This window comes from Colius striatus, chromosome 1 (assembly GCF_028858725.1).
Source record: "Colius striatus isolate bColStr4 chromosome 1, bColStr4.1.hap1, whole genome shotgun sequence".
NCBI lineage: Eukaryota > Metazoa > Chordata > Aves > Coliiformes > Coliidae > Colius > Colius striatus.
This window is the reverse complement of record NC_084759.1, coordinates 78,571,410-78,585,476: the sequence shown is the minus strand read 5'-3', so window position 1 is coordinate 78,585,476 and position 14,067 is coordinate 78,571,410. Positions and strand designations below refer to the sequence as shown.

The 14,067-nt window shown below is 43.0% G+C and overlaps 1 long non-coding RNA gene across 1 annotated transcript; it reads right to left on the bottom strand.

Annotated features, from left to right (window-relative positions):
- Positions 1 to 259: 259 nt before the first annotated feature.
- LOC133624793 (uncharacterized) lies at positions 260 to 10,604 on the bottom strand. The gene is made up of 3 exons (XR_009818106.1): positions 10,484 to 10,604; positions 2,343 to 2,389; positions 260 to 515 (listed from the first exon to the last, which is right to left on the bottom strand). It is a non-coding gene; the product is annotated as an uncharacterized LOC133624793 (long non-coding RNA).
- Between the last annotated feature and the right edge of the window lie 3,463 nt (positions 10,605 to 14,067).

The window sequence follows — 14,067 nt, the reverse complement described above, 5'->3', positions numbered from 1 at the left end:
CTCTGCAGGTGGTATGAGCCAAGGAGTTCTTGCTGGTGCACATCACCGCTTAAGTCACAGTTTTGGGAAACACTATTCCCTCTCCAAACTGCTTGGCAACAGGGTGAGGACTGGGATTTGGAGTTTAGAAGATGAATGCATCCTTCTTCTCAATGCTCAGAGATACTCCCTGAGTGTCTGTCCAGCTGAGGTGAGGGATGAGACACATAGCTAGCTCTTCATGAATATCAGTTATTCCATCAATTGTCACTCGGGCAGTGGGCTTCTCACTCTAGCATGTAATGACCACCAACTTGGTAGCTGCTGTCTCCAATGCCCTTAGCCAACAGTCAGGTCATCTTCTAGGATACTGCTCACACTAAAGATAGCAAAATGACACAACAGCCTTTAAGTTCTGAGATGCAATGTCCCGGTATTGCCATAGATCTTTTTTCAATACGAAGACTGGTTTTGGTCTTCCTTAAGTAAATGTCCCCACAATGGAACTGGGCTCACATCCTAAAACGCTCCAGAGACTTCAGTGGAAAAAATATCACAAGGAAAACATGGATAAATAAGCAAGGTACCAATCAATGCAAAAGCTGTTTTGTATATTTACCAATTCAACAGTAACACACTCATACTCTGGATCAACTATGTGCTACCAGATGATTAAGCAATATCTTCATGTTAAAATATTTATCTAATCTTGCTTAGCACACTGGCTCTTGAGAAGCTGTTCTGAGAGCCTGATCCTCCTTATATACGTTGCAGAAAACCAAAAGTCTCACTAGAATGTCCCTCATGATGCTAATCCTTGGCCAGTGGACAGATGACACCGGCAATGTAGGAATCAGCTGTGGTGGGCTACAAGATACTAACTGGTTTTGTCCTCTACTACCCTTCTCTTTCCATCCAGTCTTTCCAAGCCTCAGCAGAGAATACGTCAAAACACATGAGGATATTCGTATAAGTCAATGGGATCCACTGAAACCTCAAGCAGTGGTTTGTGCTGCATGCACATGCTCCTGAACATTCCTACGCTTCAGTTTGCGTACTGGGCTTGGGAGACATGACCTGTGCCCAAGAAGTACCTGTTTCCTGCATTAACTGGAGCATGGTGTGACTGGCTCACACTGTGGGCTTTAATCTTTGTATGTCTTTAGTCAGGTGGATCACATCTGTGCTAAGTTAGATATCAATCCATTAATCTCTGTGCATACACCAACAAAATGACAATGAAGTGCCTCACTAACTCCAACTGGAGTAACCATGTATACCAAAAGACACATGTGAAGAAATTGTCTCAGGGTTGAGTGTTGGGAAGCTGAAGCAATGTGGCCTGATTTCCCAGAGAGTTTGCTGAGTGCTCAGATCTCCTGTTGTATTCAAAGGAGCTGTACGTTCTCCTCACTTCAGAAAATCAGTTTGTGATAGATTTTTATAACAGAATGATGCCATGTTGCACTTAAAAATAAACATTTCCCCTCCCGCCATCCCCTCTCCGTGTCCCATTTTAACTTACTTTTATTCTGCTCGATTCTATCCATAGCTTTCTCAGTATAAGCAAAAGAAAGAAAGTGTCTAAGTTTTAATTAGAAAGTAATCTTTCAACCTACAATGTAAGAGAGGCTTTAAAACCCATCAAAAAAAAAGTTGCAAAGCCTGTTATCCTTAGCTACAAAATAAATATGCAGACTATGTCACCATACTCTTAAATATCTTTCAGCTGTTCTTTTTAATAAAGAAAAATATGAACTCTTCTGTATCACTCTGAGTTTAAAGTAGCTCAAATGTTTGGTCTACCAACCTTGACAACGTCCCTTTAAGTTTTCTGATTTTTGTGGAAGATCTAGCCCTGGGGTTTTCTGGCTTAGATGCAGTACTTGTCAAAACCCTTCAGACTCTCTTACTGGAGAGGCTGATCCTGAGTGAGTTGGGGTTTTTTTCCTTATTATTATTCTTTTTTTTCCAGAGTGACCTTATTTCCAGCTCCAATTTCATAAGAAAATGTGACCGTGTCAGAATTTTCCTTTGGAGAGAATTTTCGTTTTACGGATCTGAGAGATTTGCAATTTCATGCTTTGATTTGAATTTTCTGTGATTCTTTCCCTCTTACATTTTAATATGACAGTGTGTAAGGCTAGGGGGACCTATTCTCAAATGGTTAAAGAAAAAGGTTTTACATCAGGAGATCTGGGTTCTATTTCTGATCTAATCTCCAGGCTTGCTATGTACATTCAGCAGTATGAATATATGCATGCATGTATGTGTCTGTGTGTATTTTACTGTGTCTTGTCCTATAAATATATAAATACACATTTAAATAGACAACTGTATGCATAAAAGGCAGCAATGCTTACCTATCCCATTTCTATTAATGCTTTTCAGTATTTTAAGCTACTTGGCTCTGAAAGAAAAAAAATGCATTAATGTACATAAGTGTTATGGCATCAGTTAGTGTATTTTTTTCAGCAGTTGAACTTTCACACATTTAAAACTAACATTGCATTTGCCTAAGTTTTGCATGCCTTCACATTCATGCAGTATCCTAAAAACAATATTGCTTCAGTGAACAGGTAGGAAGAGCTGCAGGCCACGTAGATGAAAACACATGACTTATGCCTGAAGCTTTGTCTTTTGTAGAGGTGGTTCCTAAAACAAGCTTAGGCTCTCTGGTCAGTATGGACTAAGAGACATGTTCCACAGAGGCTCCAGCCACTGCTAAATATGTGTCTCAGAAAGCAGATGAATATTGCCAAAGTTTTCTACTCACCTAATGGAGAGAAGTTTAGGTGCTTCTGTTCTGTAGAGTGTGTCTCTTTAGGAGACCTTCAAAGCCATGTACTTTTCCTTAGGGAGATGAGGTGGTTACTTTAAGAAGACTCACTGGGTGCCAAAAATAAAGATGCAAATTGCACGCTTATGTTGGCTAGATCCCTATCACAGGGATGGGAATATTTCTCTCCTCATTCGGTAGCCATTAATATTTCTATATTTCTGTGTTCATAGGTGAGCAATTCTTCACTAAAGCTATCTGAGGTTTTTGTTTCTGAAAAAAAAAAAAAAAGGTCAGTCTGAAACGACTGACAGATCATACTGTTGAACACTGAAAATACTGCTCCATGAAAATTGATTACCAGCACTCCTGGCCAGGCTCAGAAGCTGTGCTCTTGCCATCTGTGTCATGCATTTGTAACTGAGCCCAATGCTTTCCTCTTCCAGCTGTCAAACAAAACTGGGAAGAGAATCTGGAAAGCCATGGTTTTGTTTTCACAGTTCAACTATTTTCTCATTCATGAATTAGATAGGAACTATGGGACTATTTACAATTTTCTTATTACCTGAAATCTGATCTGTCTAATTGGCCATATCATTCATATTTATTTTTTCTCAGACCAAACAATTCCAAGACCATAAAAGAGATCTCAGTCTTGTCCCACCAGTCGTGCCAGTGAGACTCCTCAGGTGATCTCTATCAGATGTGTTTTCACATGATTTTCATGTTACAGATTTATTTCCTGGCAAAAAAAAAAAAGGAAAATTCATGTACTTGAATGCTGGTGGAAAGCACATCAAAGGAGATCTGATACTATAAAAGAGAATTTGCTTTTGTCTTCAAATACTGGTTTTTATCAGCATTTGTTCATTCAGAGGCAATCCGTATCCTGCTCAGAGCTTATCAGATCTGATGAATGATCTGATCCATTTTCATTCATATTCATTTGAAGGAGAATAATAATAAACATAAAGAAGAAATGTGGCTCTCCCATCTCTGGCTAAATACCCAAAAGAACAAAAGCCTGGGGCATGAGAGAGATTGGTTCAAGCATTGTTGGGACCTGACAGCCAAAGGAGGTCATTCTTGGTCTTGTGGAAGGACAGTAAGCTCTCCTTGGCGTGTTTTCACAGTGTTTGCTACAAGGGGCTAGAGCACAAGGGCAAATGTCACATTGTGAGTAAATCTCCTTAGTGAAAGGCACCAAATCTACAAAAGGATGTAAGCCAAGAGGGAAATAAATTTGGAGAAGGGTGTGAAAAGTATCAAATCACAGAAAAACAAACACTTTTAAAGCTAAAAACGCTATGTTTTAATTAAGATAGCATGCATTGCTTTAATAATGCTCTTTAAAAACAGATGTTAAAAATGGCTGTGATATTGATAACCTATTACCCATATTTGTCTATCTCCTCAGGAGAGAGCAGACCCAGCAGCATCCTCAGCCCTTGGCAGGGATACAGATCTACAGCAAAAGGAGAGCAATGGCATAAGCAAGGCCCTTGAGGAGAACTTCTTACCCCTCAGTTAAGGTGAGGAAGTTTACCTTCAACTGGGGAGGTAGAATTTATAGCTTGTTCTTGCCAAATCTAGCTCAGGACAAGGGTACAAATACAAATAGTTTTTGAGACTATATGTGTCTTCTGTTTTTACAGTAACTTACTGCACCGTAACTTCCTAATTAGTATGCTGCATATGGTAACAGGCTTCATTATGCTACTTTATTTTTCTTGAAATACAGCCTCTGTCTGCCTTTGATTGGTTTAACAGAAGTGTGGGGCAGTAGTAAGCAGGGATGTGTTTGCAGTGGAAGAGTTATACATTTGTCTGGTAATTTTAGGGATTTCTTTCCAATTGTAATCTTTTTTCTCAGCCAGCTGCTCCTCTCACTGAACTGTGTTCAAAAGGCCAGGTAAGCTAGCTGTGAAGAATTCCCTACAGAGATACTGCAGTTCCCCAAGCCTTGACATACCCCTTGACACATCAAAAGGCCTGGGAGCTCAGTGGTTGAACCATACCACTCGCTGCAAGAGACACCTTTCTCTTCTCATAGACATGATTTCTTTAATCTCCTATGGCATAGGAAACTGTTAGGGGGGCTTTTCCCTTCCTAGCAATACAATTGCAATTTGTCAGTCTCTGGTATGACCTCAACATCACAGAGAAAAATTCATCAGCCTTTTGATTAGAGAAATGACAGATCAACCATCCCTCTTTTCACTTCCCCTCTAGTTCATTCTCTGTGCATTCTCATCACCATCAAAGTCTTCATGCAGTTGTTTGTGGAAGGAGTTTATTGCATTGGCATCTTAAAAAAAGCATGTCTTCTAAGAAGGTCTGAAGTCCCAGTCCATGCTGATTCTTTTTCAGCAGGATCTTTTGCTGATGAAGCACAGGGTTTATTGAAATACCAAGGACAGATATCTTACAAGTGCTGTTAGTTTCAGGGACAGAATTATTTTAAGAATCACATAAATGCTTCTCATTTAAGAGTGCTGCAATGCTGCAAGTATGGCTGCCCTTGGACAAGTCATCAGCCTTCTGGGTAGGAGTGGTATCACTTAATGGAAGCAGGGTGTTTGCTCTGAGGGAGCCATGTCCTGTGGCTCTGTGGTCAGTGGGAAGACGGTCACGTGGAATGACAAAGCCCTCTTTTTGCCCCATGGACGGATCAGCATCAGGCTGTCACGCCAGCACTCTTATGGTGATACACTAAGGCTGGGAGGTGTGGAGAGGTATGTGAGAGTATTAAATATGCCACTGTGAGTCTGGGGGACTGTCCCTGCAGATGCTGAGGCAGAATGTCCTGTCAGCAGTGGCCAGTGTTCCTCTTAAATTTCATTGTAGGGGGGTGGTCCCAGCATGAATTACTGCGTGGGTAGTGTGAGTGACAGGAGGACTAGGCCCTGACAGCAAACTGGGGAAGGATGTGATCTGATAGCACAAAGGCACCTCAAATGATTGGAATGAATCATCCTTTGGAAGCATTTGTGGCTCCAGACAAAATAAAGAGAGCTGAGACAGCCAGGCAGAGTTGTACACTCTGCTTGCAGATGGCTACAGCTAAATGAGAGGAGTCTCACTGGTATCTCAACCCTTTCCAGCCTCCACAGGTTTGATTTCTCCCCTCTTTTACTGTGTCTGCTGGGAAATAAGCCAAAGCCACATGGAGCTGGATCTGCTCCTGATGTTCCTCGTATTCCCACTGCTCATCTCCAGGGCTTTGAGTTGGCCCTTCAGAGGAGCTGAGGCCAGTGGGGAAATTTGGACCTTGATCAACTTCCTAAAGGGGGAAATTTGGATTCAGGGGATTTTTTTCAATTCTATCCTCACCAAAGTTTGCTAAAATAATAAAAATTAGTTTCTTTCCATTAGTTTGACTTGCATTTTCTATGTTGGTGGTCTCTTTTTCTCTCCTTTCTTAAAGTCTTTCCTTATAAATTTCATCAAAACAAGTTTCCTAGATTTGCTGAGTGATTCCATTACATTTTCTGACCACTCTGTATCACATCTGCTTTACCTGTCTGCCTGTATTCCTCGATGTCCTGTAAAGTTCTTTAATGTGATCTCCTGAACCCAGCCAGTCACAGCCCTTCAGTGTTTCTTTTGTAAAGCACTGTGACAGGCTTAAGTAGGCTTGATTATTTGACAGAGTAAGGCTAGAGGTTGTCTTTCTGCTGCTCCAAGGGAAGAATTTCTTTCTTTGACATTCAGCTCTGATTTACAGCTCCTGTCCTGCATGACCAGCAGCTCCCCATCACCTCTCCCCTCTCTTTAGGTACTTCATTTCCAGACAGTGGCTCATCATGTCTATCTTGAGGTACTTTAAATACTAGGAAACTTGTGTCACACTGTGGATGGCATTGGAGGTGCCCCAAGCCCAGGCAGGGTACGCTGCCAGTTGGAGGTCAGGGTGCAGACCGCCTCTGGCACCTCTGTGACTCACTCCACAGAAAGCTCTGCTGCTTCTCTCTCCCTGGATAACTGTGACCCACCTTTCTGCATCCTTTTATTTGTCTCTGTCTGAATGCCCTTTATTAACCTTGCAGGAATGTGAGTGCATACTAACCAGAGGGGAAATATGAATCATATCAACCTGTACATAATACCGTGTGAAGGCGATTACCTGAGACACTGAGGCATGAAAACTACAGTATGCTGCTGGAGAGCACAAAAATTTCTTGTCAGCTTTAGGCCTGACAACCTTTGATGGCTGTCAGAGTTGCAAGGAATAGAGGCAGAGACAGATTTGCGCTTCGCCCTTGCCTTAACAACCAGGAATTTATTGTTCAAGCATTGACTTCTTATGAAGAACCTCCTTCCTCTAAAGCTGCAGTTATTGGGGTGAGGGGGAGCCTTCCTGCCTTTTTCTTGTTTCCTTTTAAAAGAAAACCAAAACAACCCACAATTTATATATCCTGTGGAGTGTTTGTTTTCTTTTAAAAGCCTCTGCAACAAGAGGGTAAAAAGTGCCAGAGGCAGCCCAGCAATTGAGGTTTTTTTTTGGTTTTCCTTGTTTCATTGTGTTCCAGCTGACCAGCTGCAAACCTGTTTTTTTCATGCCTTCATTGTTTTTTTTTTACTGTCAGTGGTTCTACTGCTTGATTTCCACTTGGACCTTTGTTGCAGGTGTATCTCTAGTGGTAAATGAGGGCTGCCCTCAGCTCTTTGATCTGCATCTTCAAATAATGAAGCCAGGAGCCTATCTCTCTCTTTTATCTCAGTGGCTGTGTACTTTGCTAAGGCTAATGAGTCCGGTCTCACGACCCAGAGGAGACAAGCTGTAGGTAATCATTGTCCCCATTTAAAGGAAGGTGCAGGGAGGCTCGTCCTGTGTGGTGAGGGAAGGCAGAAGTGCCGCCAGAGCAGCATGACCAGCACTGACTACCAGCACACACTCTCTGAACCGACTCCCTTTACTTTGATAATGACACAGGGAGAGAGATAGCAAGCTCTGGCAGGTGTCATTGCTCCTTTGTAGACAGAAAGACTGGTCACAATGATGAGAATACATCATGAAAAAGCATGCTTCATTTTTAAAGTGCTTTTAAAAAGTAGCTCTATAACTTCCCAGGTACATACTCGGTCTAATGATCACTACTCAGGCTTACTGCAACCGCTTATCTACTGTGCTCTTAATAATTACTCCCTGAGCTCAGAACACTGTTTTTTTTCCTGGCAATTAAGGATGTACCTAAGAGACAATGGGAGCAAGCAAAAAAAAAAAAAAGAGAAAGGACTACAACATTGTCCCCTGTCTGCTGTAATGCGTAACCTGCAGAGCATCCTTGTGTACAGGAGATAGTGACTTCACAGCTTGAGACACAGGAGGCCTAAAAGGGCTGACCTCTCCAAAGCTTTGGGACAAACCAGCAGAAGTAGTTGGGTTGCTGTCATTTTGATGTGGCTGTCCAAGCTTGCCCACTGAAATGCAAGCTGATAAGAGCCCCCACTGTGAAATGACACAGAAGTCAGTTCTTAGAGATCACGCAATCTAGCAGCTGTTCAAATGCAGCTGGTTTCAGATCCACTGTTCACATATTTTTTCTTACTCCCCAGAATCTATCATTCCAATTTTAAGAAACGAAAGGCTGTGTATTCCTTCTTTTTACTGTGTGAACTGTGCCAAGATATAGCTTGCTTGTAGCTGGAGGGTATGGTTACACGAAACACCTCGTGTTGAATTAATAACTCATGGGTCTGCTGTTTTAATGGGTCAAAACAACTTATCTTGCAAACAGACAAGCGCTAGAGCTGGTGAAAGGAGAGTCAGGGAGGTGGGGAGTGTGTAGAGCAGACTGGGATCTGGAGGAGGGCATAGAGAGGACTCAGGGACAGAAGAGAGAAGGGGCTCTCCTCTCCCTATAGCAGCAACTAGCTACTAATTCAACTTATCCACAAGCAAGCCATTACTGACCAGAGAGAGATCAAACAGCTGAGCTGCTTCCTCAGCTGCAGGGGCAAAGCTTCCCAAGGTTCTCGTGGCAAGCTTGGTGCTTCAGGCCACCATGGTGAGGACTCAAACAGCAAACACAGGAGCAATGTCAGCTTGGAAGGCTCATTACTTGGGAGAAAACAAAGGCAGCTTCGCTATTGAACTCCTACAACAGTAGTAGTATTACACTAGTATGATATCCCCACAACAAGGGATGAAAGTTTTAATGGGCCCACCGTAAAAGGTGGGGAAAAATAAGGGGAAAAAAACCCATGCATTCACGATCCAAGTTGGTTTAATAAAGCAATAAATATTTAATGAATTCTACTTTCAAACCAAAACCAAACAGAATCATGGAAAGGCAGGAGAAAATGCAAGTACGACAGAAATAAACTAGATGGCCATGAAATTCCTAAGCTAGGTCTGAGGAGGGGAAGGTAAAGGGAGGAGCTGGTCAGAGGTTTCTACTGACTTCTGTCTCTAGAGTGTCTCATAAAACTCCACACAGTCCAAATTATTTCATTCCAAGACACATGTTATAAAGACAAACCTGTTATTAATGGAAAACTATCCTGATAGGAAAGGCAATATGAGAGTGATTTTGTTCTTGCCGTATGTCTTCTGAAATGACAGCTAAAGACATCTGAATTGCCTCTCAGTGCTAGGCAGCAGTTCCTGACTAAGGAGATTTTTTTATTATTATTATTGAGAAGATGATTATATCCCTTTCCACAATAATCAAATCCTTCATGACATTCATTAAAAATGCTAAGACTTCCCAGTGCCCTGCTGGGAACACCGTGCTCTCCTGATGTTCAGGCAGGCCCGAGAAACACGTAGAGCTAGTTCTGTATTTTCAATATCTCTTCAATCCTCCTTTAAGAACTTGTGATTTGAATAAGCCCAGGAGTGCCCTGATGCTTCTGAGCTGATTCTTGTGCTGCTAATCTTTGCTCCACTATTTTTAGACAATTTTCCAATCTGCCTGCTTTTCAGTTTTGTATTTGCTCAAAGTGACGGCTTATTTATTTGGCCCAAGAGCAATTGCTTTTTGCCTCAATATGTCCGTCTGAGCCCTGCAAACATTTTCTGACCTAAGCAAGCTACAGTTCCACGCATCGTTTGCACCCTGCTGTGGGAGAGATTCCAGGGCCGCACACAGCCACCCATCCATGGGGTGCTGTGGGAGGAAGGCACCTACAGTAAAAGCATGGATGTGCTGTCATTGTATAGCAGTGCACCCAGCCACAACTGCACAAGGTCCCCAAGGCACCTGGCAGAGACCAGGGAAGGTGCCCTGGAGCAGCTACAAGATAGGTTTTGCCACATGTCACCTAAAGATGGGCATGCGGCTGGGATCAGAGGGTCTTGTGTGGGCCCAGACCCATTCAAACCCCTGGTTGTGCAGCTGTGCAATAAACTGCAGCAAGTAATAGAGCAAAAATTATCATTTCTTTCCAAATCTGTTGTACTCCTGTCCACCCTAAAATAGCTGCAAACTGAAGACTGATGGGTGAAGCCTGGTGGGTGCAGGAGTCAGGCTCTGGTGTCTTGACCACATGGCCCCATGGGTGCTTTGATGGCTGCATGTGACCCATCTCTGCTCCCAGATGGAATGAAAACCTTGTCAAGATCAGCAAGCCATGCCACTGCTACAGCCCTCAGAGAGGGAGCAGGGGCACAGTGTGGGGCACGAGGTGGGGCTTGGGGAGATGTCTGTTGTCCTTTTCACCACTTGAAGTGCTTCCAGACCAAGAAACAAAGCTTTACTGCATTTAAAGCTTTATTACCTTAAATAGGTGGAGGGACTGAGAACTGGGAGAGGTCAGCCTTGGCAGTGTTGCTCATTGAACTGGCACGTGAGCTGCCAGTGGTGGATGACATCTGTGTTGCCACTGCAAAGCGAGACTGCAATTTTGCTGTGAAAAAAAAGCAACGTTTCTTCATACAGGCAGTAGAGCTTCACCTTGACTCTAAACTAGGACAACTCACACAATGTTTACTGGAGGAAATACAGTGAAAACAAAACAAGGATGGCAGAGAGATGGGCTGGACATCTTTTGCCCCCATCTCTGAGTCTATACAGATGAGGAATCTCACTTAGGGTCATATCTGAGCATTTCTGTGGATATTCACAAATCTGTCAGATTTTGCTCAACAAACAGCACTGAGTTGTTTGCCTGAGACAGTTCAAACCCGCCTTCCTCCTCTGGTAAGGGAGCTGAGATGCAGCAAAGGGTCGGGAGAAGCATATTTCAGCTACAGCACAGTGGTTTCTGTTTCACACTCCCATGCAAACCGTGTGTGCTTGCACTTTTAGGAAGTGGGGATGCCCTCGAGGAAGAAAGAGAGGTTTATCAGAGCTGGCACTGCTAACAGCACTTGGCTGCTATAGCTGCCACTTTCATTTAAGGCCAACACGAGCTCACGTGCTTTACACAACTGCAGATGCTGTGGGTGTTGCAAAAAAAATCAACAATTGCTAATAATATGTCTATAGAGAAGCCTAAATCCAAGCTATTCCTTGAACTCTGAACTCCACTGAAGTGCCAAACGCTATTTATACAGGATACAGGCAAGAATTTTCATTCTGAATATTCTTACAGCTAAAGCCCTGATTAAAAATGGATCCAAAGTAATCAGTTTAAATCTCTCAGTAAACTGTTTATTTGGGGTTTCTTTCTTTCATATTTATGACTCAACAACCTGGCATCAAAAAGTCTCGTTATACAGGGCAGCTTATTTAAAGAAATTGCACTCAATTATGTTGGTTTTGTTGACCTTGCTGAACTACCTCTTCCAGCAAGAAATTACATAGCCAAGATCATTTCTGGGTGATAAATATCTTTCATTTTCTTCAAAACTGTAAGTGCCTTTTGCCCAGAAAAGACTAGCCAGAGCAGCAGGATAGTGAAGGCCAGTGAACCTCCATCCTCTGACCATAGCCACCCATAGGCCTTAGGCACCTGTCCCTGTCTAGGGCACCCAGGCCACTGATTGCCGTGGGTCCATGGTGCTGGGAGGGTTATGCAGCCAGAGCTCACCGCTCACTGAGACCTGACCCATGTCTGAATGCAGGGCTGGCTGCAGCCTCTGAGAGCCCCAATTTTTCACCTGGTGAAGCAGAGGGGATGGAGCTTGGTTCACCTTCAGGACTGCTACTACAGTGACAAAAGTCATGCAAACAGATTCTATATTGAGAAAAAATGATCCATCTGTAGCATTACCATCTCTGTCTGCCACAAGCAGGTATCCCCAGAGTGAGAACAGGACCCAGCAAGGACACATGAAAACCTCTGTATCATTTTTACCTTACCAGTAAAACCCAGTGCTTTACCATAGCAGGTGAAGCCAATGCAGCAAACCCTTCTAACCAAACATGATGAGTTAGATGATAAAAACATGTTTCTTGGTGCATCCTCAATGTTTTCGTGTGCATATATCAGGGCTTAGCCACCCTCCACACATGGTCACTGGAGAACATAGGCTTGCAAGAAAGTTTACTGCAGACTCACTTTGTCCTCTGTTCAACTCTCCTCCATTCAACTCTTACAGCCTTCTTGTTCTTTCCTTGGCAGCCCCTTTGTCATCTAAATCTTTGCAGCCTGCAGTCTCAGGGTTCATTTCTCTCTTTAGGAAGGGAGTGCCACTGTGAGAGGCTGTGAGCTGTTGAAGAAGAAAGTTAGAAGAGATCATCTCAGCCTTGCCTTCCAAGCACCCAAAATACCCAACCACTTTCCAGGAGGTGGCTAACATCAGGAAGGTTAGTCTTTGGTAGAAAGAAGAAATGAGGACCACAAGAAGTGATTCCATCAAACAGGACAATCCAGTATTAATCAGAGGTATTAAAGAGTCAGTCAAAGCAAAAAAAACACAAGAAGAGAGCTACAGAACACAACTGCTGTCAGCTGCCAGCAGCAGAGGTCTCTCAGCTGAAGACACTTGCAACACAGTGGCAACTGGGAAAGAATCATGTAGCTCCCAAAAACACTGTGTCACAGGGGGACAAGTAGCATGGTCAGCCCTGGTTTGAAAGCACTGGAGATCAGGAGCTGCCATTGGCCATGGGTATAAGCTGGAACATAAGAGGTTTCTAAGAAATGGAAGAATTTCTTCACTGTGAGGGTGATGGAGCACTGGAACAAGCTGCCCAGATGGGTTGTGGAGTCTCCTTCTCTGGAGACATTCAAACCCCACCTGAACAAGTTCCTATGTGACCTACTCTAGGTGGTCCTGCTCTGGCAGTGGAGTTGGACTAGATGATCTTTCGAGGTCCTTTCCAACCCTTGAGATTCTGTGATTCTGTTGAGCTCACAGACAGGAGCTTCCACACGCTGGAGCTCATTTGTCCCTTACAGGGCATAACCTGCAATGCAGGTGTATGAAGCTGTCACGGGATGCTGAGGAACATGGACGTGAACTTTATTTCTGTCTGTGAAAAATAGACATAAGGGATGTAGATGAAATGGGGAACAGGATGCAGGCTGACATTTTAAACACTGCCAAAGTCAGTCTGTGGATTCATATCCAGAGCTGTCTTTGATTACTGCAAACCTTTTCCCTCCTAGTCTCAGATATGTTGTAACTGAAAAGGACACAATCAACCACACATCATTGCAAAGTCCTTTCTTCTCCATTTTTTCCTTTCTCTTTCCTTTTTCCTTCTCTTCTCCTTTTTCTCTCATCTTCTCATTTTTGGGTTCTTTTTGAGCATGTACTAGCTTCAAGGCTTCCTAATTTTTCAGTTAAATCAGATTCTAATCCAAAAAGTAACATCTCCCTATGGTTTTGTAAGGAAAAATGATAGAGCATCTTCAGCCAGCAAACCCTGCCTTGTGAGTATACAAGTCACACAGGAAATTACTGACAGTTCATCGGGATCAGTAGGAAATGGGCAGGTGAACTGGGAGGTGGCAGCAGCCTGTTTTCTTGTGCAAGCTGAGAGAAATGGAAAATGGTGTCAGAGAAGAACATCAAGCATGAAGGAAAAACGAAACTTGAGCATCCTTTCAATGGGCATGAGAGAAAAAGAGCTTTTTTCAAATCCTCAGTGACTTTTGGAGATATCTAAATCAAGAACATAGAGGGGATGAGGGCAGGTAGTGAAGCAAGACAGGAATGTGCCAACAGGATGAGGGAAAGGGAATAGCCACGAGCCTGCTGAAGATCATAAACTCCTGACTTCACCCTCCATATCTGTTCATGCAGACAAACCAAAAGCCTTTCATTTTCAAAGCCTCTCAGATTCAAGTCCCTTTAAGGTCCCCTGGACTGAACTGGCAAAATGGAAAGAGCAAAAGCCACAGGTCACTTCTGAGAAAGACCAAGTCTATTTTTAAAAAAAATAGTTTAAAAAAAATTATCTATAGTTTCA